We start from the raw sequence: 27,954 nt of genomic DNA, 5'->3' as shown, positions 1-27,954 counted from the left end.
CATAGCTGAGGAAGGATGTGCTGGCACTGGAGAGGGTCCAGAGGACGTTTACGAGAATGATCCCAGGAATTACTGGGTTAACATAGGATGGGCATTTGCCGGCACTGCGCTGCTACTCGCTGGAGTCTAGAAAGATGACAGACCTCATTGAAACTTACTGAATAGTGAAAGACCTGGATAGAGTGGATGTGGAGAGGATGTTTCCACTAGTGGGAGAGTCTGGGACCGGAGATCATAGCCTCCGAATTAAAGGACGTTCCTTTAGGAACGAGATTGATAGATTCATGATTAGTACGGGTGTCAGGGGTTAAAGGGAGAAGGCAGAAGAATGGGGTTAAGAGGGAAAGAGAGATCAGCCAGGATTGAATGGCAGAGTAGACTTGATGGGCCGAATGGCCATATTCTACTTCTATCACTTATGAACATTATTTTTTTAAATATGATTGACGATGCAACCAACTGGCTGAAATCACAGTTGGTGAGCAGCAAGGATCTCAAGCAATAGCAAGCACCAAACTGATTCAATGTTGGAAAATGGGAATTTATGCGACAGAGATAGTTAGATTGTTGAAGGCAGCTTTCATGGACATCAGCAATGAGTGCTCTCACTCCACCTCTGATCTTAAAATCCAGGTCATTATGTTGGGCCGAAACGGGGCTCAGATCAGTTCCAGAAGAGAGAAACTGGAATTGGAGGAAGTCTTGCTCACCATTCACATTGGTTTTTAACAAAGATTTTTTGGTAACTAATTAATTGGTAACTAATTTCTAATTAAGCACCTTAATACACACTTTAGCAATGGAACTGCATTTCAAGCAGATAGCAATCTTAATTACTGCTTTATATCTGGGCATTTCAACTTCCATCCTTAATTGTTGAAGTACCATGAAGAAAGAATCAGTAATTCAATGTGATCTTTACAGAACTCCCTTTAATTAGGACAGGTTTACTTGTTGAGAAAAGTTTCATTACAGCCCTGAGTCAAATAGCCCTCTGGTTTACAGGGGTACCATGACATTCATATTCATGACTTGCCTTTGGTGATGTATTAGAAATTTGGCATATATATATTTTATCTTTATTTTTTATTTATTTATTTATTTATTTATTTTAATTAGAAGTACAGTAAATTACAATAATACACATCAGATATATCTTATTATATTTGTTGTACCACTTCGTTTTTCGAGCTTTAAAAAAGATAGAAATAAAAGAAGTAAGGAAAGTGAGCAAGAATCGTGAAGGTGCAGGAAAGTGTTGGGGGAAAGAAAGCCCCTTAGGGAAGAAGATAGAGAAGGAAGTAAAGAAAGGAAATAAGAACCTAGAAAGAAAAGAAAAAAAAAGGAAAAACAATCGCTCTATTGTAACACAAAACTCCGCAAAAAAGGATATACCAACCGTATTTTATTTAAAAAAAAATTTATTTTATACCCCCCGTTACCAGATCCTGGTACCATTTATATTTTAAATTACTATTGCACCTTATGCTTGTAATAGTTCCATAAATGCAGACCACGTCTTTTGGAAGTGGTCTGCTTTGCCTGCTAGGAGGAGTCTCATCTCTTCCAAGTGTAGTGTTTCGAACATGTTTGAAATCCACATTTTTATTGTTGGTATTGGAGCATTTTTCCAAAATTTGAGTATAAGCTTTTTTCCCATTATTAGCCCGTAATTAAGTAAGTTCTTTTGAAACACGTTTAATTCGGGGTTACCTTCCGATATTCCAAAAATGATTCATTCTGCTTTTGGTACAAGTTTTATTTTAAATAATTTTGTGAAGATTTCAAATATTTCGTTCCAGAATTTTGGGATTTTTATACAAAAAACAAAAGAGTGCGCTATGGTAGCTTCTTGTGACTGACATTTATCACAAATGGGTGAGACATTGGGGAAAAGTTTATTTATTTTAGTTTTTGAATAATATAGTCTATGTAATGTTTTATATTGAATTAGAGTATGTCGTACGTTGATCGAGCATTTATGCACATATAGTAAGTGTTTATCCCAGCTCTCTTTTGAAATTTTTATAGCTAGTTCTTATTCCCAGTCTCTTCTAATACCATCGGTTGTAGGTATTTCTATATTTAAAATAATGTTGTATAAGTATGATATTAGATTTGCTTTTGTATGAAGCCTTTGTCTTCATGGCTTCATCCAATAAGTCTGGGGACATGTTATGATAGTCTTTTGTGTATTTTTTCAGATAGTCACGGATTTGAAGATATTTAAAATATTGATTATTTTTCAAATTATATTTCAGTTGTAATTGTTGAAATGATAATAATTTTCCTAATTCATACAAGTCTCCGAGCGTTTTGATTCCCATTCTATCCCATTATGTAAATGATTTATCTATAATTGAAGGTTTAAACGACGGGTTATTGACTATTGGCATTAAAAGAGATAGATTTCTTAATTTTAGATTCTGTTTTATTTGTTTCCAAGTTCTAATTGTGCTATGTATCATTGGATTTTTATTATAATTTTTGTTATTCAGATTCATTGGTGAGAGGAGAGTCGCTCCTGTATTACACGGAGAGCAGTCCTCTCTCTCCATTACAATCCAGTCCACCTGCTGGGCAGAGTTGTCCAGCAGGTGAATCATATTTTTAATATTTACTGCCCAATTATAGTACATAAAGTTAGGGAGCGCTAGACCACCCATCTCTTTTGGTTTACTAAGGTGTGCTCTTTGTATTCTGTGGGATTTATAATCCCATATAAAATTTGTAATGTCTGAGTAGTTTTTTGAAAACGTTTTTTGGAAGATATATTGGAATTGATTGAAATAAATATAGGATTTGTGGTAAAAATATCATTTTTATAGCATTTATTCAACCTATTAAAAACATCGGGAGCGTTTTCCAGAATTTGATTAGATTATTTAGTTTCTTAAGTAAGGGGCTTTAATTGGCGTTAAACATAGCGTGATAGTTTCTACTGATTTCAATTCCTAAATATTTAAATTTTTCTGTGGCTATTTTAAAGGGGAATTTCAAGAGATGTGTTGAGTCTTTCGGTTTTATCGACATAATTTCACTTTTGTTCCAGTTTGTTCTGTATCCTGAGAAAGATCCAAAGTCCTCAATTAGATTTAATATGTTTGGTATACTGATATGGGGTTTTGTGATATACAGTAATACATCGTCTGCATATAAGGATATTTTGTTATTTGAATATTTTGTATTATAACCGTAAATATCCGGGTGTGTTCTAATGTTTTCAGCTAAAGGTTCAATTACCAGAGCGAATAACAGCGGTGATAATGAACATCCTTGTCTATTGTCCCTTGTTAATTGGAATTTCGTAGATAGTATATTATTAGTTAATATTCTAGCCGTGGGTTTGTTATATAATAATTTTATCCATGCGATGAAGTTCTCTCCCATTTGAAATTTTTGCAATACTTTAATCATATAATCCCAGTCTACTTGATCAAACGCTTTTTCTGCGTCCAATGAAATGATAGATAACTCTTGTTCTTGAGGTTTGTGAGAGTGCATTATGTTAAGCAGACGTCTCAGGTTATTAAATGAATGTCTCTTAGGTATAAATCCCGTTTGACCCTCATTTATTAATTTACTAACATATTGACTTAGTCTTCTGGCTAATGTTTTCGCTAATATTTTTTGATCCGTATTTAACAAAGCAATAGCTCTATATGAGCCTGGTTCTTCTATATCTTTATCTTTTTTAAGTATTAATGTGATCGTTGATTCTGCTAGTGTTTCAGGTAAGATTTGTTCTTTAAAAGTGTATGTATACATTTTCTGTAGACGTGGTGTAACTATGTCGTAAAAACATTTATAAAATTCATTACTGAATCCGTCTGGTCCTGGTGTTTTTCCATTCTTAAGTGTGTTTATTGTGTCTTCTATTTCCTTAGATGTAATTTGTGCTCCCAGTTCCTCTTGTTCCTTCAGTTCTAGTTTTGGAAGGTTACAATTGTCCAAAAATTCTGAAACTTTATTATTGTCTATTAGCGTTTTTGATGTGTATAAATTCTTGTAAAATTGAGCAAATCTTTTATTAATATCATTAGGTAGTGTTAATAATTCCCCTCTATCTGATTTAATCTTTAAAATTGCATGATCTTTTTCTCGTTTTTTCAGTTGGCGTGCTAATGGTTTATGGGGTTTATCCCCAAATTCGAAATGTTCTTGTTTTGTAATTTGGAATAATCTTATAACCTTCTCTGATAATAATTTATTTAGCTTAAATTTCAGTATTAAAATTTTATTATGTTTATCCATAGTTGGATCTTTAGCATTATCTATATCAAGTTGTCTGATTTGTTCTTCTAATTGTCTTTGTTCATTCTTATTCTTTTTGTTTTGAAAAGCTTGATACGAGATAATGACTCCTCTAATAAATGCTTTGAAGGATTCCCATAATAAAGTGGGCGATATATCTGGTGTATCGTTTGTCTCAAAAAATAGGTCCATCTGTTTTTTTAGATATATACTCCCTTGTGGGTCTTTCAAAATTTGCGAGTTAAACCTCCAGAACGATTTGTTCGTAGACATTCCTTCTAATTTTAGAATGAAAGTTAGCGGGGAGTGATCTGAAATCGTATTGGTGTGATATTTAGAGTTCATAGTATAAGGGATTAGTTTTGTATCCACTAGGATGTAGTCTATACGTGAGTATGTTTTGTGTACCATTGAATAAAACGAGTATTCCCTTCCAGTCGGATTCACGAACCTCCAGACGTCTGCTATATTTGTATTTTTTATATATGTATTTAAGAGTTCACTAGTTTTTGATTTCATATTACCTTTTTGTTTTTGCATCGATTTATCTAAGTACGGATCTAAAACACAGTTAAAGTCTCCTCCAATTATAACATTTTGGTAGTTAAATTCTGCGATTGTATTCAGGATTTTATTAAAAAATTGAGGATTATCAAAATTGGGCGCATATATGTTTACCAAGGTGATTGGCGTAGCATGCATCTCTCCTGTAACTATAAGATATCTCCCTTCCTTATCTGATATAATGTTCTTTGATTTGAATGGTATTCCTTTGCGAATAATGATTGCGGTGCCTCTGGATTTCGAAGTATATGAGGAGTGAAATGTTTGGCCTATCCAATTCTCCCTCAATCTCATCTGATCTTGATGTTTAAGGTGCGTTTCTTGTAGAAACGTAATGTCCGTGTTATATGATTTCAACTGAGCTAGTATTTTTCCCCTTTTAATTGGTTCATTAATACCCCTTATATTCCAGCTACACAATGTGATTCCTCCCATTTTCTTTTGTTTATCATCTTGCATTTTCTCTGATTTTAATACCCTTATTTATTATGGTGCATCTATACCTCAGGACTCTGGATATTTGGGGGGCGTTTATATTACTAACTTCCTTGGTAGATCCCTTTTGCGATTTTCCTTGAAAAAAAACACATAGTAGTGACATATTGTGATAAAAAAAAAATTGAACAAGTAAAATTACAGTGTCTGAAGTATTCGACACTGTAGTGCGTGTCCCACGCGTCTGTGGGATTCGACATCTATTCGACTTCCGAAGTTGACGTTGTACAATTAGCTCCGCTCCTTTTATTACTCTAAACCTAGGAGGGCGGTACCATTTCAAAATCAGTTATATTTCACCCAATTACACTGTATATATATATATATATTTCATTCAGACTTATCAGATCTGTGTTCAGCTACTGTGAAATTTATTTATCTAACACTTTCATCTACTAATTATTTATAATTAGTTATACTTTTGATAATAGTAAGCTGTTAGCTGTAAGGGTTAACCAGAAACAGGCTCCTGGAATTATGCCAGGTGCCTGAGCCTCCTCCCTTCCCCACACCAACTACATAACACTTAAACATTCAGTATTAGCTACTTTAATTCTAAAATGTGTTATCTCTATATACGCGCTAGTCAGTCTTTTTAGCACATTATTACATTTTGCCCATTATATAGTTCAGGTTAGTTTCCATTTATATTTCTATATTAGTATTGTTAATTATTGTTAATTCTCTATATTTTGTAAAGCTGTTTTAAGATCTTAAACCGCCATTTGTCCTTGTGATGTTTTCCACATTCGGCTCTGCTGTTCGTCTCTGCGTTGCTTATCAGTCTTTCCTTCATTTTGAACAAAGAATGTCCTTGAGTTGAATTCCAAAGCATCCAAAGGAGATAAGGTGTCTAGACCGGCGCACGTGGAAATGCTCTTCCATTTTAAACTTTTAGAGAATAGTGTTTCTTCCCTTATCTTCGGGTGTTCTCTGTGAAGTAATAAAAGGAAAGAAATTGTCCATATCGTCCCGCTGCCTTGATTAATCTTCTGTTTCTGCCACAATCTCTTGGGCATATTTATAAGATGCGTCCGAATTAGTGAAAGTTTTCTCTTTTCCCTTGAAAGTAATGCACATCCTGGCCGAATAAAAAACGCCACATCTGACATCTTTAACTCCATGGAGAATCTGTCTTGTCTGTACAAACTTTCTTCTATTTTGCACGATCTCATAGGGAAAATCCCGGAGGAGTTTGATAGTGTCGTTTCCAAAGGTCATCTTCACTCCATATTTGATTTTTTTCTTCAGCTCTTCAAGTGCTGAAATGTCCCGAAGTTTGACTATGATCTGTCGTGGGTGGGCTGGATCTGCTTGTGATCTTGGCTTAAATCTAGGTATTCGATGTGCCACTTCAATTTCCGGTTCCACAGGTAAATTGAGTACCTTTTTGATTAAGTTGGCAGTGAATTCACGGGCGTTATTTCCCTCTGCTCCTTCAGTTACTCCCAGTATTCGTAAATTTTGGCGCCTTGAGCGAGCTTCGAGATGAAGACATTTATCTGAGACTTTCGCCAGTTAACTCTTGAGGCTGTCTAGTTCTAGCTTCATGCCCTACATATCTTCAGCCATTTGATCAACAACTGTTTCCATGTCTTTCATTGCAGTTACTTGTGAAGAAACAATTACATGCACAGCCTCAAACTTCTTCTTAGATTCTTCTTCGCCTTTATTAATTCTCCCCATTAGCTCTTCATGCACATCCTCAATTCGTTTTTGTATAATGCCAATGCAGTCAATAACTTTTTGATTACCAGCATTAATGTTCGACATATTTTCCATCAATTTGACATTAATATTTTCCATCATTTTTAAGTTTCCAGCCTCAATATCCTTTCTCAGTTCTCTTACCGAGTTCTTTATCTCCTCCATTTCATTTTTCTCCTTAGTAGCCATCTCAGTCTTTGCCCTTGTAGCCATTCCAGAATCCACTTCAGAGGTCTGTTCTTCAGTTTTCTGTGTTTTCAGCAGTTTTGAGATTGTTCTCTGAGGGCTCTGAGCTGAAGACGGTATTTTCATTTAAAATCCTTTATCCTCCGTTTTAAATCGCAGCGCTTACTGATGACATCATCAGCGCGACGTCCCGGGGGCTCCGGTGAGTTTTTGAATTGGCCCCGACCTCCAGACCCGATTTTAACGCGAAAAATCGCGATTTTACAGCAGCGGAGCTAAAAGTTGCGACTGCTAGTCCAGCATGGCGCCACCGGAAGTCCAAATTTGGCATATATTGTATACAGATGAATTGGCAACAGGAAAATGCTATATTAATATTGTTTTATGATTTAGGTTAAGTGATTGCATCTTTCTTGCTCCCAAAATATTCAGCTCTGGTCAATGAAGTTCTGGTATTACAGCCAGTAGAGCCAGGTAAGAGGCACTAAAGCTGAGGACCGAAGTATTGCACTTCATGCAAAGAAAGCTTCCTGATTGATGACGAATAATATGTCATGTCATTAAAATCACATTTCAAGGTTACCTCAGTCAACTTACCAATATTCAAACAGAAACACACCCACTTAATGACTGCTTTCACTTCAGTTCATTTTTCTTGACTGATCACACGCAAATTGCTAGTTGTCCTCCTTTCCATTCTTACTCAATTTTTAATTAAAAATGATATGACAGTTATTTTTGCATAATGCAACACTTTCATGCATTGCATGACTATTATTGAAGATTTAGACTTTAGAGATACAGAATGGAAACAGGCCCTTCGGCCCACAGAGTCCACTCCGACCATCGATCACCCTGCACACACTAGCATTATTCTACACACCAGGGACAATTTTACCAAAGAAAATTAACCTACAAACCTGTATGTCTTTGGCATGTGGGCAGAAACCTGAGCACCCAAAGAAAACCCACACGGTCACAGAAAGAACATACAAACCCCATACAGATAGTACCCGTAGACAGGATCAAACCTGGCTGTCTGGCACTGTAAGGCAGTAATGCCCCTGTCCCACTTAGGAAACCTGAACGGAAACCTCTGGAGACTTTGCGCCCCACCCAAGGTTTCCGTGCGGTTCCCGGATGTTCCCGGAGGTTTTTGTCACTCTCTCTAATGGTCGAAAGTGGTTTCCGCTTCTTCTATAGAACATAGAAGAAGTGGAAACCACTTTCGACCATTAGGGAGACTGACAAAAACCTCCGGGAACCGCACGGAACCGCACGCAAACCTTGGGTGGGGCGCAAAGTCTCCAGAGGTTTCCGTTCAGGTTTCCTAAGTGGGACAGGGGCATTACTCTACCACAGCTCTGCTGCGCCATTGTGTTCCACTAGATCAGGGGTTCCCAACCTTTTTCATCCCGTTTACCTCTGGCAACTTTAATAGCACGTAACAATGTTATTTCACTTATTAATGAACAACTAATGATAAACAGATATACCAGAACCAAACAGTCAGTCAATGAGATAAAATATGTACAAATCCAGAATCAACAAATTTACACCCTGGGTAGGCGAAATTTAACCCTGTGGGTAAATCTACCCCAGGTTGGGTACCCTTGCACTCGATGCTCCGTCTAAATGCAGAGCTGAGGCTTTCTAAGTGCATGGACGGTTCTTTCATGCACAGCACCAGTGCTGTAGAATTTTGCTGCGAGGAAATTCAGATAAAACTGACACTAAGCTATACAGTTTTTTCAGCATGGAAGAATTTCAAGGTAACTATTCCATATTTTTCCCCAAATACCCATGTCAATTTGCAAGGATGAGGAAAGTCTCAGGTTCAGCTAAATTAGCTGATGTCAGGTGAAGCATAAAATTCCTTGGTATGCGTAGAGAAAAACAGCTTTGCACCTGAGACACTGAGCTATGCAGCACAAAAATGTGTCCTTCAGACTGACATCTTATTTCACACAAATCTCATTTGCCTGCATTTCGACTGTATCCTTCGATGCCGTGCCTATTTAAATGTCTATCTAAATGCCTCATAAACATGATGATGATATCTGATTCCACCACTTCCTGTGCTAGTGTATTCTAGATATCAACCACCCTCTGTATAAATAAAAATAAACTTAACTTTATTCTTCTCATCATGCTTCTTATTATTTAGAGAAAGTGAGAGTGGGTGTGAAATTTGTGATGAGGACATTTTGGAAGGTCGATATCTTTTGATGAATTACCAAATTTCAATTGGACCAGGGTGAGATTCAATGTCAAGTGGTGGTGGGGTGTGCAAGCACCAGTAGTATTGGTCAGGATTACTGACCACTGTCCTGCTCGCACTTCATGTTTGGACTCAATTATGTTCAGCAAGATGTAATAATAAATAGTGACGTTCAGGAGGGAGTGCAGTGTTTTTATTGTTAACCCAAGAATGCAGGTCAAGTGCAGCACGTCCACAAACCGTCGACCACAATCAATTAATCAATCAATCAGTATTTAATTGTGTATCGTCCTGTTTTAGAGTTTTCAAGAACCTATATTTTCAGAATGGATTGAGAAACAATGCCAAGAATAACAAAGTATCATAAAATGGCTACACTGAGTAAACATCCAGTGGTTTTTGTAGTGAATGTACTTCCTGTTCCCTGTTGGGAATGGAACTGTGTCATCTTCATATAAGTGCAAAAACTGGAAAGAAATGTGTAATATCTGAATTTAGAAATAAAATGTATTTAAATTTGAAGTCGTTAATGAAACATTGATTTATTGTTTTCAACAAGCATTAAATCTTGAATTATCGTTGTAGTGAAATTAAGAAATTATTTTAGAAGCTATTAATGAGGATTAATTACTGTGAACGGAACATTCATATCTCCCACCTTCTAATTTAGTGCCTGCTATTGCAGGCATGCTTGTGTTAGTGATATCAAGAGCACTAGTCAGAACGATATTCGCCCTTTTTATCTGATGGAAGATAAACTTCCTCCTGTGAAATAATCCTAAAAAAAGAAGATGGTAACTGCAAGCTGTTTCAAATAAATAACAGTCATTCTATTTTCCACAGTGGCATGTTTTAATGGGAAATGTGTATGTTTGCTTGAGATCACTGCTGTTAAAATCTAAAGCGGCAGCAAATTGTCAAGTTCTGCCATGTGGTACAATACATGCTGTATTTCCAAAGTACCATTTGTTAGGTATCTGAAGCACAGAAGAAAGGGTTTGCTTATGTTATTGTATCTTTTATTAATTTGGTCAACCCAACCGGTGAGCATTTTCTACCTTGGAGAAATCTTAGACCGCATTCTTACTAATCACCAACGTGAGTGTGCCGAAGTAGGATAAAGAGATCTAAACTGGTGAATGTCATTTCGAACTGCTGCCAAATCAGGATCTGGAAATCCATTTGCACAATAATAAATAAATAAATGGTAACTATGCTGTTGGAAAAAAACTATTTAACCTGGAAAAGGTACATTTCATGTGCATTTATCAATGCCCCTGCATCATTGGGAAGTTCATCTCATTTATTGGCCAGAGTTTTAAATGTTAAATTAATGTATAGTGTAAAACATTAATGCAGTGATTTTTTCAATCCAACCAGCTAGGGAACTAAAATACAATGGTTCTTATTTACTCGCAGAACAATCAGGTTTTCTTAATCTATTTTCTCTGCTATCCAAAGGGCCATCATTCAAATGGCATTCTTTGTCCCTGCAGAGATGTAAGATCTCTTGCAACCTCAAATGCAGCCTGTCGAGTGCATCTTGACTGCCTTGCACATCGAGATCAGAGGATTTTTCACACATAGCATCCTAGTCTCGGGGTAATTCAGACCGCCGCTGCTGCTGGTCTAAAATAGTTTGCTGGCCATTGCCAAATTACTGAGCTCATCCAACTCCATATTCAAAAAATTGCTGGCTACAGATCTGCAGAACATCTGTAGTCTCATGCAAATATAAATATTCCTTGGGCATTGTTTTTCTCCAACCTGTCCAAGATCCTTTGAGGGCATTACAGCATTTATTCAATTCATTCTTCTACACAGAAGAACATTAAGAATGAGGGGTGGTCGTTCTTAAGAGCAAATATTGTACTTGCTAGGCTACAAATTATGAATCAACATCATTTTAATAGCTGCATTTATATTGACAATGTTCTGTGAACCTCGAAATAATAAAGCAGTTCCTTAATGTAAACATCAGCATTAGGCTGATCCAAAATGCTACTCAACGTCAAAATAATGACAATTTCTGGGTCCAGTTTTCTTGCTTCCCTGATTTTATTTTAGATGGAACCTTTTGTGGTCTTTGCAGCACTTAGCACTACTCTGGTCAGTTTCCTCAACTTTTAGTCCACACAGTGGAAAGTGATTTGAGGAAGGATATATAATGTACACTTTCTTCTTATTACATTCATGCACGAATGCACTTCTTACTAAATAAATGTCATCCAACAGCTGTATGGTATTTCTGTGATTGATGGTTTTTATTTTGGAGCAATGGAGAATGAAATTTAGCTTGGTAAATTTTCCAATATCTGTTTTGTGTCATGTCCATTTAAATTTTTATGTGTAAAAATGTAACGATTGATGTTGTATATCCGTGGCCAGCAACAGTTTCAGAAGTAAACTTCCTAAAGAACCGCATTAACAATGGATAGTTTAAATAAAATTTTCAGCCCATTTTTTTGCATCAGACTTGTACCAACTGAGAAGTAACTTTTTGAAATGCACATTTACACATCCTTTCCATTAGTCTAAGCTGTGTATGAACTTTGGACTTGGAATGGAACGGTCATTGCCTTGCCCGTCTCTGCCGCTCAAAGGTGTATTGAGCCTGTCCATTTTTTTTGAAACAAGGAACTACAGAATGCTGCTTTAATGAGGAAAGACACAAAATGATGGAGTATCTCAGGGGTCAGGCAGCATCCTTGGAGAGCATGAAGAAGTGTCATAGATACATGGACAATTGGTGCAGGAGTAGGCCATTTGGCTCTTCTAGCCAGCACTGTCATTCAATGTGATCATGGCTGATCATCCACAATCAGTACCCTGTTCCTGCCTTCTCCCCATACCCCTTGATTCCACTGGCCCGAAGAACTCTATCTAACTCTCTTTTGAATGCATCCAGTGAATCGGCCTCCACTGCCTTCTGAGGCAGAGAATTCCACAAATTGACAACTCTCTCGGTGAAAAAGTTATCTCGGTTCTAAATGGCCTACCCCTTATTTTTAAACTGTGGCACCTGGTTCTGGACTCCACCAACATCAGGAACATGTTTCCCGCGTCTAGCATGTCCAATCCCTTAATAATTTTATATGTTTCTATAACATTCCCACTCATCCTTCTAAATTCCAGTGAATACAAGCCCAGTTGCTCTATTCTTTCAACATTTGGCAGTCCAGCCTTGTGAACCTACGCTGCACTCCCCTCAATAGCTAATTCTTCCTCCAATTAGGAGACCAAAACTGGACAGAACACTCCAGGTGTGGTCTCACCAGGGCCCTGTACAACTGCAGAAGGACATATTTGCTCCAATAATCAACTCCTCTTGTTATGAAGGCCAACATGCCATTAGCTTTCTTCACTGCCTGTTGTACCTGCATGCTTACCTTCAGTGAATGATGTACTAGGACATCCAGGTTTCGCTGTACCTTCCCCTTTTCCTAACCTGACACCATCCAGTTAATAATAGGCCTTCCCGTTCTTGCCACCAAAGTGGATAACCTCACATTTATCTACGTTATACTGCATCTGCCATGCATCTGCCCACTCACCCAACCTGTCCAAGTCACACTGCATCCTCATAGCATCCGCTTCACAGTACACACTGTCACCCAGCTTTGTGCTATCTGCAAATTTGCAGATGTTACTTTCAATTCCTTCATCTAAATCACTCATGTATATTGTAAATAGCAGCGGTCCCAGCACCAAGCCTTGCGGCAACCCACTAGTCACTGCCTGCCATTCTGAAAGGTACACGTTAATCCCTACTCTTTGTTTCCTGTCTGCCAACCAATTTTCTATCCATGTCAATATCCTACCCCCAATACCACGGGCTCTCATTTTGCCCATTAATCTCCTGCGTGGGACCTTATCAAAGGCTTTCTGAAACCCAGGTGCACTACATCCACTGGCTCTTCCTTGTCCATATTACTTGTTACTTCCTCAAAAAATTCCAGATTTGTCAAGCATGATTGCCCCTTCGTAAATCCATGCTGACTTGGACCGATCCTGTAACTGCTATCCAAATGTGCCACTATTACATCTTTGATAATCGACTCCACCATCTTCCCCAACACTGATGTAATGCTAACTGGTCTATAATTCCCTGATTTCTCCCTCTCTCCTTTTTTGAAAAGTGGGATGACATTAGCTACCCTCCAATCTGATCCAGAGTCTATGGAACATTGGAAAATGATCACCAGTGCATCCACAATTTCTAGAGCCACTTCCTTGAGTATCCTGGGATGCAGACCATCAGGCCCTTGGGATTTATCAGCCTTCAGTCCCATCAGTCTACCCCACCCCATTTCCTGACTAATGTGAATTTTCTTCAGTTCCTCCATCACCCTAGGTCCTCTGTTCCCTAGTACATCTGGGAGATTGTTTGTGTCTTCCTTGGTGAAGACAGAACCAAAGTACCTGTTCAACCCATATGCCATTTCCTTGTTCCCCATAATAAATTCACCTCTTTCTGTCTTCAAGGGACGCACATTTGTCCTAACAATTTTTTTCCTCTTCACATACCTTAAGAAGCTTTTACTATCCTCTTTTATATTCTTGGCTAGCTTACCTTCGTATTTCATCGTTTCTCCCCGTATTGCATTTTTAGTTACCCTCTGTTAATCTGTAAAAGTGTCCCAATCCTCTGGTTTCTCGCTCATCTTTGCCATGTTATACGTCTTCTTTTTTATTTCTATAGTGTCCTTGACTTCCCTTGTCAGCCACGGTCGCCTCTTACTCCCCTTAGAATCTTTCTTCCTCTTGGGAATGAAATGATCATGCATCTTCTGGATTATTGTTGTTCCACCATCATCCCTGCTAAGGTCCCTTTCCAGTCAACTTTTGCCACTTCCTCCCTCATGCCTTCATAGTCCCCTTTGTTCAACTGGAATACTGACACTTCCGATTTTATCTTCTCCCTCTCAAATTGCAGATTAAAACACCATATTATGGTCACTACCTCCTTATGGTTCCTTTACCTTGAATTCCCTTATCATATCCAGTTCATTACACAACACTAAATCCAGAATTGTCTTCTCCCTGGTAGGCTCCAGTACAAGCTGCTCTGAGAATCCATCTCGTAGGCACTACAAACCTCCTTTCTTGAGGTCCAGTACCAACCTGATTTTCCCAGTCTACCTGTATGTTGAAATCTCCCATAACCACCGTAGCATTACCTTTGTTACACGCTAATTTTAACTCCTGATGCAACTTGCACCCTATCTCCAGGCTACTGTTTGGGGGCCTGTAGATAACTCCCATTAGGGTCTTTTTACCCTTACAATTTCTCAGTTCTATTCACAATGACTCTACATCTCCTGATTCTGTCACCCCTCGCAAGGGACTGAATTTCATTCCATACCAACAGATCCACCACACCCCCTCTGCCCATCTGTTTGTCTTTTCAATAGGATGTATACCCCTAAATATTCAGTTCCCAGCCATGCCTCTGTAATTCCCACAACATCATACTTACCAGTTTCTAATTGAGCCTCAAGCTCATTTATTTCTTATACTTCGTGCATTCATATATAACACTTTTAATTCGGTATTCATCTCACCTCTCACACCGGTTCCGATTTCACCTGAACTTACTCTCTTATCCCTTATTGAATTTTCCGGTCCCATTAATTTAGGTGTCTTTTGTAATTTGTCCTGTACTCTCTTCCCCTTTATGCTCACAATTTGTCAACCCCCCCCCCCTCCCTATTTAGTTTAAACCCACACGTGTAGCACTAGCAAACCTGCCTGCCGGAACGTTGGTCCCCCTCCAGTTAAGGTGTAACCCATCCCTTTTGTACAGGTCACCCCTACCCCAGAAAAGATCCCAGTGGTATATCAATTTAAATCTCTGCTCCCTGCACCAGCCCCTCAGCCACACATTCAGTTCCCCTATCACCCTGTTCCTGCCCTCACCAGCACGAGGTACTGGAAGATAACCAGTTCTGCTTTTCAGCATTCTTCCTAACTCTCTAAACTCACGTTGCAGAACCTTCATCTTCTTTCCAACGTCATTTGTGCCCACATGCACAACCACTTCCCTCTCGAGGATGTTCCGAAGTTGGTCCGAGATCTTGAACCCTGGCACCAGGGAGGCAACAGACCATCCTCGAGTCTTGCCTGCTGCCACAGAATCTCCTGCCCACACCTCGGACAATGGAGTCACCCACCACTTTGCATTATAAAATATAGAATATGCAGAACAGAATAAAAACCCTTTAACCTAACCAGTCTAACCTTTCTTCCATTTTTCTTGAATATGGATAAACATATAATTTTTCCCTTTTTCATCATATGTATGTTTCTTCTCATTAAATGACAACAAAAAAAATCAAAAATACATTAAGTAGTAAAACTCAGAAATAAAATAAAATCCTGGAGATATTCAGCAGGGTACGGGAGCACCTATGGAGAGGAAATAAGAATTACCATTTCAGTGACAATCTTGCAATTCTCGTATAATAATCGTAAATTCTTTATAGTTCCCATGATCTCCATTTACATTTTAGAATATGAATTATGTTATTTGATACAGTTTTATGAATGTGTAAGTTTATGAGTCAATAACATTAGACAATAGGTGCAGGAGTAGGCCATTCGGCCCTTCGAGCCTGCACCGCCATTCACTGTGATAATGGCTGACCATCCACAATCAGTACCCCGTTCCTGCCTTCTCCCTATATCCCTTGACTCCGCCATCCCTAAGAGCTCTATCCAACTCTCTATTGAAAGCATCCAGAGAATCGGCCTTCACTGCCTTCTGAGGCAGAGAATTCCACAGATTCACAATTCTCTGTGTGAAAATGTTTTTCCTCATCCCCGTTCTAAATGGCTTACCCCTTATTCTTAAACTGTGGTCCCTGGTTCTGGACTCCCCCAACTATGTTTCGTGCCTCTCGCGTGTCCAATCCCTTAATAATTTCAATAAGATAGCCTCTCATCCTTCTAAATTCCAGTGTTTACAAGCCCAGTCGCTCCATTCTTTCAACATATGACAGTCCAGCCATCCTGTGAATTAACCTTATTCTACGCTGCACTCCTTCAATAGCAAGAATGTCCTTCCTCAAATTCGGAGACCAAAACTGCACACAAAACTCCAGGTGTGGTCTCACCAGGGCCCTATACAACTGCAGAAGGACCTCTTTGCTCCTTTACTCAACTCCTCTTGTTATGAAGGCCAACATGTCATTAGCTTTCTTCACTGCTTGCTGTACCTGCAAGCTTCCTTTCAGGCTGGGAATCTCCAATATTGTTCATGGGCACAACATTAGCTCGAGGAACAGCACTTCTGTTTTGTGTGCATATGTGGCAACTTAATATTGAACTGAACATTTTCAGGCAACCACCATATTTATCTCTCTCTACATATGTGGGTGTTTCTTTCTGTTTCAATGTTTTTTTTAACTTCTTTCTCCAACTACATTTTTACTGCATGTGATCTTAACAACTTCAGTCTGCACCCATTTAGAGGCACTGCCTTTATTCTCACCACCATCCGAAGAAGGATCCATAACCTGAAATGTCAGCTTTGATTTTTCTCACTCCATTAATGCGGCCTAACCTCCTGCCTGCTCCTAAGTGTTTCTAGCATTTTCTGCTTTTGTTCCGGATTTCCAGCATCTGCATGTTTTTTGCACAAATTAGCTGAACATCTACCAACTAAGTAATGTTACGCTATCCAGGATTCCCAAGAGGAATAAAACTCCATTTAGGAGGAGTCTGAATTCCAGAAATAGTTGCAATCACAATTCCTTTCACAGGAATGAACAAACCCTGGAGCAGCAGAAATAGGAACTGAATTTAAAAGCGCAATTGTGCTGGGAAAGAACCAACAGGTAATAAACATTTTTACGCAAATAGTGAAGAAGCTTTACACAGTGAAGATGTTGTGGACGTGTTCAGAGGGAACACACATCTGCGATTAGTTTGTGTTAACATAGCACCATAAGCATAGCTTTCTGCTGAAGTTAAATGAAAGAAGGAACATGGAATTAGTTGACACTTTTTGTACTCCAAATGCTTCATAGTTAATTTACGATACTATCAGTATAAATGATGATATGTGGATGTCAATGTTCTGCAAACTGCAATAAATTAAATGAGCTAATTTATCTTGATGATGCCCTTAGATAAATAAATTCTAGTCAGAATACTGGGAGAAATTCCTGACTATTTCAAATAACATGATCCTTGGCACTCATTTAAACGGATAGGTGAGTCTTCAGTTTGTTCATGCACCACCATGCAGCACCATGCAGCATTCCCTCAGAAATACATGAACGAGTACATGAGGCCTCAATTTACAGCTTTACAGCTGACAATCAGGAAGCAGCATGTGAGGCTGGGAAAGCACATCTCGGATCCGCAGACCCTCAGCATAGGAGCACTGCAAGGCTGCGTACTTTCCCCTCTTCTCTACTCTCTATACAGCAATAACTGCACCTCCACTGACTCCTCTGTCAAGCTTCTCAAGTTTGCGGACAACACAACCCTGATTGTGAGTGAATGAGATTATATAAAAACTAGCAGCATTTGGTCAAACATTTGAATCGCCAAGGAATTAAAAGCAACAGTTCAGGTTCTGTAAATGAGACTGATTGATGGTTGGTATCAATATGATTGTTTCTGTTTGCTTCTGTGACATGCAGACGACTAGCTGGCTGAGCTGGCGAACAATTCCTAATCATTCACATCCAGTTAAATCATCAGTACAACAGGCTGTTTGATCTTCCTGCTTTTTATCTGTTTTGTAAACTTACTGTACTATGTGGGTATATTCCTGTGGTTGGTGTTGATTTTGCTTTATCATTCCCTGCCTCATAGGTCGTCTCAGCATAGCTATTAGAAATGGTAATATATTTTGTAATGATTTCAAGGGACACTAGATAATTACAGCCAATGAGACGGCAAGGCTGATTAATAGACTGGTAATAGGAAGTATACACCATTCAGTTGGGACGAACAGTAACTAATACCATTTCAAAAGGAGACATGCATTATCAGATAAAAAACAACTATGAGTAATGATACAAAAAGTAATTTTAAATAGTAAAGAACAACAGCCACCCTCCAGTTTCTGGAATTTCACCTGCGCTAAAGATAATGATAATATATCTGCAAATGCTTCTGCAATTTCCTCCCTAACTTCCAACAAGTTTTGAGGATGTACCTAGTCAGGCCCTGGGGATTTATGCATCTTAATGCGCTTTAAAGCTGCCAATACTTCCACTTTGGTCATTCGTGCCTGGTGTAAGGCATCATAACTCCAATGGCTCAATTCCTTAACTTCCATTATCTTCTCAGTAAAGAGCGATGAGAAATATTAATTTAATATCTTCCTGTCACTTGTGCCTTTACATAAAGATAGCAAATCTTTAAAGGGACCTATTCTTTCCCTAGCCAGCCTTTTACTCTGAATATACCTTTAGGTTTATTTTTGGTGTTGTCATATGTACCGAGGTACAGTGAAAAGCTTTGTTTTACATGCTATCCAATCAAATCAAATCGTATGATACATAAATGCAATCAAGCCAATTCAAGTATAATAGTTTGAGTGAAGGAAAAGATACAGAGTACAGAATATAGTTTGCAGCATTATAGTGCAATAGTTCCAGAGGCAAAGTTTAATGTTCGCAATGACATAGAGGAGGATCAGACTGTACTCAAGCTTATGGACTGATCATTCAGAAGCCTGAGGGCAAGTAGCTGTCCCTAACCTTGGTGGTTCATGCTTTCAAGCTTCTGTATCTTCCATCTTACAGGAGCATGGAGAAGAAGAAATGACAGGATGGGAAAGGTCTTTGATGAGGTTGGCGGCTTACCCTAGGCAGTTAGAAGTGTAGATGGAGACTCTGGTGGGGAGCCTGGTCTGTTCGATAGACTGGGCTACATATACAACTCTCTGAAATTTCTTGCAGTCTTGGACAGAACTGTTCCCAAACCAAGCTGTGATGCATCGCAGCAGTATGCTTTCTATGGCACATGACACACTTTATTAGAGTCGTAGAACATAGAACACAGAACACTACAACAGAGAACAGGCCCTGAGGCCCTCATGTTTGGCACAAACATGATGCCTAGGTGAACTCATCTGATCTGTGTGCATATGGTCCATATCCCTCTGTCCCATGCTCTTCCTGTGCTTATCTGAAAGCCTCAGAAACACCACTATCATATCTGCCTCCACCCCTACTCCTGGCAATGCATTCCACAGCCCACCGCCCTCTGCCAATAAAAAGTTGCCCCACACATCTCCATTAAACTTTTCCTCTCTCATCCTACAGCTATGCCCTCTAGTGTTAGACATTTCTACCCTGGGGAAAAGGTTCAGACTGTCTCCCCGATCGATTCCCCTCATAATTTTATATACTTCTATCAAGTCTCCCCTCAACCTCAGATGATCCAGAGAATACAATCCAAGTCTATCCCAGTACCTGTAGCTGAAACTCTCTAATCCAGACAGCATTCTGCAGCATCCTCCCATCCAAACATTCCACATCATTCCAGTAAAGGGACAGCCAGAACTGCCGTGCTCTAAATGTGGCCTAACAAAAGTCCTATAGAGCTGCATCATGACTTCCTGACTATTAGATTCCATGCCCCTTGCAATGAAGGCAGACATACCATATGCCATCTTTGTCACCCTATATTCTTGTGCTGCCACCTTTTAGTGAGCTATAAACTTGGACTCCAAGATCCCTCTGCACATGAATGCTGTTAAAGGTCTTGCTATTAATTGTATACTTTCTCACAACATATTTTGTACATTTAACCTTCCAAAGTACAACTCGCACTTGCTCAGGTTAAACTCCATCTTGGCTCTCGCTTCAATGTGGTTGGTCCATGACAGTTTGTTGGTATTTACACCAAGGAACTTGAAGTTCTCAACCATTTCCACTTTAGCACCACTGATGCTGATTGGAACATGTACTCTACCATGCCTCCTAAAGTTGATAGCTAGCTTCTTCATCGTGTTGACATTGATTACTGACACCTAACTTCTCTATTTCCTTTCTGTACTCTGTTTTATCATTGTTTGTGATCCGGCCCCCAACAGTGGTGTCATCTGCAGATCGAGTTAGAGCAGGATTTGGCTGCATAATGCTTGGTGTATTGGGAGTATTGTCGGGAACTGAGAATGTAGCCTAGCGGGGCACTGGTGGTGAGAATTATGTTGGAAGTATTGTAACCTATCCTCACTGATTATGGTGTCGAAGATCCAAGAGTAGATGGGGTTGCTGATTCCTATCTCTAGGAATTTGGAGATGAGTTTTGGATGAGATTATGGTGTTGAAGGCAGAGTTACAGTCGATAAATAGAATCTGACGTAGGTGTCCCTTATGTCTAGGTGTTCCAAAGATGAGTCTCGGGCCGAGGAGATGGTGTCATGCTGTAGACCTGTTGCGACGGTAAGCAACTATAGTGGATCATGACTGTCTGGGAGGCTGGAATGGATGTGCATCATCACCAATCTCTCGAAACACTTCATCATGGTGGATGTCAGAGCCTCTGGACTGTGATCATTAAGGCACATCATCTGTACAATCTTCTAAAGGATAGGATATTACTTAACCTTGCCTACCAGATCCATTTCAAGCCTTCTCTTTGCCATCCTGATACTCCTTACTAGAACCTCAACTCTCTTAAATCAACCAGGTTCTCTAAACTTGCCAAGCTTGCTCTTCATCTATCAGGAACATGCCAGCCCCATACCCTTTGGAATTGTGTTTTTAAATTGTATCAATGGATTTGTAGTCTGGTAGTTGTAAATGTAATATTTTACCACATCTAGACTTGTATGACCTCTTGTCGCAAGGGTAGTGTTTAAAGAGCTTTTAACACACAAGCCAATGATTACCCATCTGGACTTTACATTTCTTGAGGTGATAGCACTTATGATGTGAAGGTTTCATTGGAGTGTTATGTCTGGTTTTCAGAAGCTGTGGACTATTGTAGTAGTAATCATATCCATACAATTATGTGTGGGTGCAGAGATGTGAACCATGCCATCAGCAAAATAGTATGTAAGATTCATTCTGGCTGTCTGCATAATCCCAGTAATTCTAAAATAGCTTACACTATGCTGCCTGTGAAAATTGCATTTCAAATCTGTGAAAGGTGTGAGCACTGGTTTGGTGTTGAGCATAAGACGACATAGATTTCCTTTCTATTACAGACACTGTGAAAGAGGAGATACAATATTTTAGCCTTTTTCAGCATTCTTTTTGGAAAATGCAAATCTATTGATGCCAAAAATTAATATTGTGTGAATGAATAAATGATTTTTATTTTAAATCAGTGGTTTTGCACAATTCCTGGTAATTTCCAGTCCCCATGGGGGGCAACCAGAATAGTTTAGATTTATAGGACATTGCAACCTCAAGACATTGCATAAGGCAATATGGAACGGAGAGTTTAGGAAAAGTGGTAGGTATTTCAGTCAAGTTGGTGAGAAGAACAAAGTGGAAGTAATTGGCAGGAATTCCAGAAAATATTCCAGAAATAGCTATATTTAAGAGGGAGTTAGATTGTGCCCTTGTGGCTAAAGGGATCAGGGGTAAGGAGAGAAGGCAGGTACAGGATACCGAGTTGGATGATCAGCCATGATCATATTGAATGGCGGTGCAGGCTCGAAGGGCCAAATGGCCTACTCCTTTACCTATTTCTATGTTTCTATGTTCTAAAATATGCACTATTTGGTTGAAATTGACCAAAATATACACTATTTGGTTGAAAACCGAGGGTGGGAAATACAATGTGGGAGACATGAGTGGTAGTGAGGTGTAGTGGGGTGCGGTAGGAGTGGTCGGTGGTGAGGCTTTGCAAGTCCTCAGCTGCAAGTTGCCTTTGGGCAGAGTACTTACTACTGAGACTTTATCCCAATGTCAGTATACCTCGACAATATATTAACAAATCAAAGCTTGGTATGAAGTATTAAACCCTGTTAAGCATCTGATATTCAGAGCCATTAAAAAACTATCATGGTTGTTTTAATAATTTAAAACATTTAAAATGCACAAGTCAAGTTATATTAATTTCATATGCACCAGTACAGTGAGGTATAGGTACAATTAAAAACCTGTTTGCAGCAGCATCACAAGCACCACGATTTAGACCACACACAAAAACATAAATTATACACAAATTACACATACATTTGACAGGAGTGAAAAGAAAAAGACTGCAAAAAAAAAGCAAAAATACATAATTAGAAAATATGTCCATGGTAGTGCAAGAGTCATGTAGCATGTAAAGTCATGTAGCACAGAAACAGGACCCTCATCCCTTCTGGCCAAGATGCCTAATCTAAGCTTGTCCCATTTGGCCCATATCCCTCCAAACCTTTCCAATCCATGATCCAATTCAAATGTCTTTTAAATGTTTTTATTGCATGTGCCTCAACTACAGCCTCTGGCAGCTCGTTCCATATACTACTGCTCTCAGTGTGAAAAAGTTGGCCCCACAGGTTACTATTAAATCTTTCCCCTCTCATTTAAAAGCTATGCCCTCCAGTACTTGATTCCCCTACCTTGGTAAAAATATTCTATCAATTCCCTCATGATTTTCCTCACCTCCATTATATCACTCCTCAGTCTCCTGTTCTCCAAGGAATAACATTCTAACCCTGCCAACCTCTCCTTCCTGGCCAGGCCTTCATTGTCCTGAAGACATCTTCATAAATCTTATTATACTCTGTCCAGCTTAATGGCATCCTTCCTATAACAGGGTGACCAAAACTGAACACAGTACTCCAAGTGTGGCCTCACCAACATCTTGCACACTATAACATAATATCTCAAATTCTACACTCAATCCCCTGACTGATGAAGGTCAGTGGCCAAAAGCTTTCTTTACCGCCCAATCTTCCTGCAATGTTACTTTCTGGGAACTATGTACGGAAAATCCTCATATTAAAGGACATTTTTATAATGGAATTCGGTTATAGCGGACTGACCTACCGTCAGCTGTGCACACCGCCCCCTGCTCATGCCACTTCCCAGTCATTCGCAGTGCTGTCTCCCCAAGCCCCACCCAATGATAATCGGCACTATCGAACCCCATTCCCTCCTCTCTGGTCTGTTACAATGAGATTTACTGCACCTGCACTACAAGATCATCCTGCTTTACAGACTGTCACTAGGGGGCATTCTGCTCACCGTGAAGGACACGCCCTGGTTAACTTCCCAAATTGAACACCATTAGCTTTTCCTCGGCCCACTTGCCCAACTGATCAAGATCCCACTGTAATTCTTGATAACCATTTTGATTGCCAACGATACCACCTATTTATTAATCATGTCTTATTAATCATGTCTTGGACATTCTCATCCAATCATGACAAACAGCAAAGGCTTAGCACCGATCCCTGAGGCACACCACTAATCATGGGCCTCCAAAAACAATCCTCCTTCATCACATTTGCTTCCTTCCATGAAGCCACTCCTGTATCTAGTTAGCTTTTGTGGATCTTGCTAGCTCGGAATCTGTGGATTCCATGTGATCTAACCTTCCTCCACAGCCTAGCATGCAGAATCTTATAAAGGCCTTGATGAAGTCCATATAGACCATGTCTACAACCCTGCCCTCATTAACCTTGTTGATTACTTCTTCAAAAGTCTCAATCCATTTACGAGATCTCTGTCAGGATTCCTGCAATTTCATCTCAAGCTTCCTACGGTCTTCGGATATATCTGATTAGACATAGCAGATTTATCTCCTTTCATATGTTTTAGGACATTCAGCACCTCCTCGGCAGTCTGTGGTGTTCCATTATCAAGATAGAATATGGTTTTGTAGGATGGTTCAGCAAGCTGATAGTTGTACATAAGTCAGGCTTTAGTACCTCATCTCCAATGATAGCATCAATAAAAGGATATTGCCCAGATGACAGATGTTGCCTTCTTGAGGTAGTGCCTCATCTGATGATCTTTTGATGATGGGGAGGGCTTTACCTGCGATGAACTGGGCTGAGTCGCATTAAAAAATCTGAAGCATAAAGAAATAGTTAAAATATTAAAATAAACAAAAATTAAAAAGAATGACTGAACAAACTTTGCTGCCTTTTCCCATAGAAACAGAAAAATAGGTGCAGGAGTAAGCCATTTTGCCCTTCGAGACAGACCCGCCATTCAATATGATCATGGCTGATCATCTAAAATCAGTACCCCTTTTTCCCCATATCCCTTAATTCCATTAGCCATAGGAGCTAAATCTAATTATCTCTTCAAAACATCCAGTGAATTGGCCTCCACTGTCTTCTGTGAAAGAGAATTCCACAGATTCGCAACTCGCTGGGTGAAGAAATGTTTCCTCATCTCAGTCCTAAATGGCCTACCCCTTATGCTTAAATTGTGACCACTGATTCTGGACTCCCCCAACATCGAGAAATGTGTTCCTGCATCTAGCCTGTTAAATCCTTTAAGAATGTAATATGTTTTTATAAGATACCCTCTCAATCTTCTAAATTCCAGTGAATACAAGCCCAGTCGACGCATTCTTTCATCATATGTCAGTCCCGCCATCCTGGGAATTAACCTGGTGAACCTTCGCTGCACTCCCTCAATAGCAATAATGCCCTTCCTCAAATTAGGAGACTAAAATTGCACACAATACTCCAGGTGCGGTCTCACCGCAGCCCTATACAACTGCAGCAGGACCTCCTTGATCCTAAACTCAAATCCTCTCGCAATGAAAGCCATTAGCTTTTTTCTCTGCCTGCTGTACCTGCATGCTTACTTTCAGTGACTGATGTACAAGCACACCCAGGTCTCGTTGCACTTCCCCGTTTCCAAATCTGGCACCATTCAGATAATAATCTGCATTCCTGTTCTTGCACCAAAGTGGATAACCTCACATTTATCCACATTATACTGCATCTTCCATACATCTGCCCACTCATCCAACCTATCCAGTCACCCTGCAGCCTCATAGCATCCACATCGCAGCTCAAACTGCCACCCAGCTTTGCATCATCTGCAAACTTGGAGATGTCACATACTGAAAAGGACCCATTAATTCCTACTCTTTGCTTCCTGTCTGCCAACCAGTTCTCTATCCATGTCAATACCCCACCCCCAATATCATGTGCTCTAATTTTGCACACTAAGCTCTTGTGTGGGACCTTCTCAAAGGTTTTTTGAAAGTCCAGAGACACCACATCCACAGTTCTCCCTTATCCATTCTACTTGTGACATCCAAAAAAAAGTTCCAGATTAGTCAAGCATGATTTCCCCTTCATAAATCCGAAATATGCTGCTATAACATCTTTAATAATCGACTCAAGCATCTTCCCCACTACCGATGTAAGGATAACTGGTCTATAATTCCCCATTTTCTCTCTACCTCCTTTCTTAAAAAATGGAGTTACATTGGCTACCCTCCAGTCCACAGGAACTGATCCAGAGTTAAGAGAATATTGGAAAATGATTACCAAAGCATCCACGATTTCTATGGCCACCTCCTTGAGTACTCCGGGATGCATACCATCAGGCCCTGGGGATTTATCTGCCTTCAGTCCCAACAGTTTACCTAATACCATTTCCTGGCTAATGTTGATTCCCTTTAGTTCCTCCCTCCACTAGATCCTCGGTCCCCCAGTATTTCTGGGAGATTGTTTGTGTCTTCCTTAGTGAAGACAGAGCCAATGTACTTGTTTAACTGTTCTGCCATTTCCTTGTTTCCCAATATAAATTCACCTGTCTCTGATAGTAAGGGACCTACATTTGGCAACTAATCTTTTCCTTTTTACATATCTAAATCTATAGAACTAGGATTCCCATTCATCAAACAATTCAAGTTCAAGTTTATTTTCATAAGCGCAAGTATAGTGAGGTACAGCTACATTGGTGCAAAACAAAACGAAAAAAAAATAGGAAGATCAATTGTCGCTTAAGGATACTTTCTGAAGTACACCTTTAAAAGTTTGGTTGAGTATTCAGAAGCATACCAAATCTCTAGACATTTTAGAAAGTGGAGATGCCGCTGCACATTTGTGATTGCATCTATGTGCTGGGACCAGGATAGGTCATCTGAGATGTTATTGCCCAAGAATATGAAGCTGCTAACACTGCTCTACACCACTAACTCACCAATAGGAACTGACACATGGTCTCCTAACTCCCCCTTTCTGAAGTCAACAATCAGTTCCTTCATCTTGTTGATGATGAGCGAGTGTTGTGTGCTGAGGCACCACTCAACCAGGTGTTCTACAGTGCATTCAGAAAGTATTCAGACCCCTTCACTTTTTCCACATTTTGTTACATTACAGCCTTATATTAAAATGGATTAAATTCTTTTTTTTAATCATCAATCTACGCATATACCCCAGAATGAAGAAGCGAAAACAGATGTTTAGAAATTGATGCAAAGTATTAAAAAGAAATAACTGAAATATCACATTTACATAAATATTCAGACCCTTATGACTATGACACTCAAAATTGAGCTTAGGTTCATCCTGTTTCCACTGATTATCTTTGAGATGTTTCTACAACTTGATTGGAGTCCACCTCTGGTAAATTAATTGATTGGACATGATTTGGAAAGGCACACACCTGTCTATATAGGTCCCACAGTTGACAGTGCATGTCAGAGCAAAAACCAAGCCATGAAGATGAAGGAATTGTGCGTAGACCTCCGAGACAGGATTGTGTCGAGACAGATCAGGGGAAGGGTATAAAACAATTTCTGCAGCATTGCAGGTTCCGAAGAGCACAGTGGCCTCCGCCATTCTTAAATGGAAAAACTTGAAACCACCAGGACTCTCATAGAGCTGGCCGCCCGGCCAAACTGATCACCTTCCAACAGGACAACAACCTTAAGCACACAGCCATGACAACGCAGTGTGTTTTAACAACACAGGCTTTTTTGACAAGTCTGTGAATGTCCTTGAGTGGCCCAGACTTGAACCCGATCAAACATCTTGGAGGGACCTGAAAATAACTGGCATCGATGCTCTCCATCGAACCTGACAGAGCTGAGAGGATCTTCAGAGAAGAATGGGAGAAATTACCCAAATACAGGTGTGCCAAGCTTGTAGCATCATACCCAAGAAGACTTGAGGCTGTAAACGCTGCCTGCAACAACCAGGTTCAGGAAATAGCTACTTCCCCTCAGCCATCAGGCTATTAAACCTGGCTCGGACAAACCTCTGATTATTAGCAACCACTTTCTGTTATTTGCACTACCAGTATTATTTAATGTGTGTATATATTATTTATCACGGTATATGGACACATTTATCTGTTTTGTAGTAAATGCCTACTATTTTCTGTGTGCTTAAGCAAAGCAAGAATTTCATTGTCCTATACAGGGACACATGCAATAAACTCACTGAACTTGAATAAACTCACTTGAACTTGAACTTGAACTTGCTTTAACAAAGTACTGAGTAAAGGGTTCTGCATACTAACTAAATGTGATATGTCTGTTATTTATTTCCCCATTCCCACAGCCATCAGGCTATCTAAACCTGGCTCGGACAAACTGATGATTATTAATAACCAATTATCTGTTATTTGCACTTA

The 27,954-nt window shown here is 39.5% G+C and overlaps 1 protein-coding gene and 1 long non-coding RNA gene across 6 annotated transcripts in view; both read right to left on the bottom strand.

Moving 5' to 3' along the window:
* rbms3 (RNA binding motif single stranded interacting protein 3) overlaps nucleotides 1-27,954 on the bottom strand; it is a 1,345,529-nt gene that overhangs the window by 1,070,017 nt on the left and 247,558 nt on the right. The gene's annotated exons all lie outside the window — the stretch shown is intronic.
* LOC116989689 overlaps nucleotides 25,869-27,954 on the bottom strand; it is a 23,293-nt gene continuing 21,207 nt past the window's right edge. The window contains exon 3 of the long non-coding RNA XR_004416296.1: nucleotides 25,869-26,001. This is a non-coding gene — a long non-coding RNA (uncharacterized LOC116989689). The remainder of the gene's footprint in view (nucleotides 26,002-27,954) is intronic.

The sequence above is a fragment of the Amblyraja radiata genome, chromosome 2 (assembly GCF_010909765.2).
Source record: "Amblyraja radiata isolate CabotCenter1 chromosome 2, sAmbRad1.1.pri, whole genome shotgun sequence".
Classification (NCBI taxonomy): domain Eukaryota; kingdom Metazoa; phylum Chordata; class Chondrichthyes; order Rajiformes; family Rajidae; genus Amblyraja; species Amblyraja radiata.
Note: the sequence above shows the minus strand (reverse complement) of the source record. Positions and strands in the feature narration are given on the sequence as shown.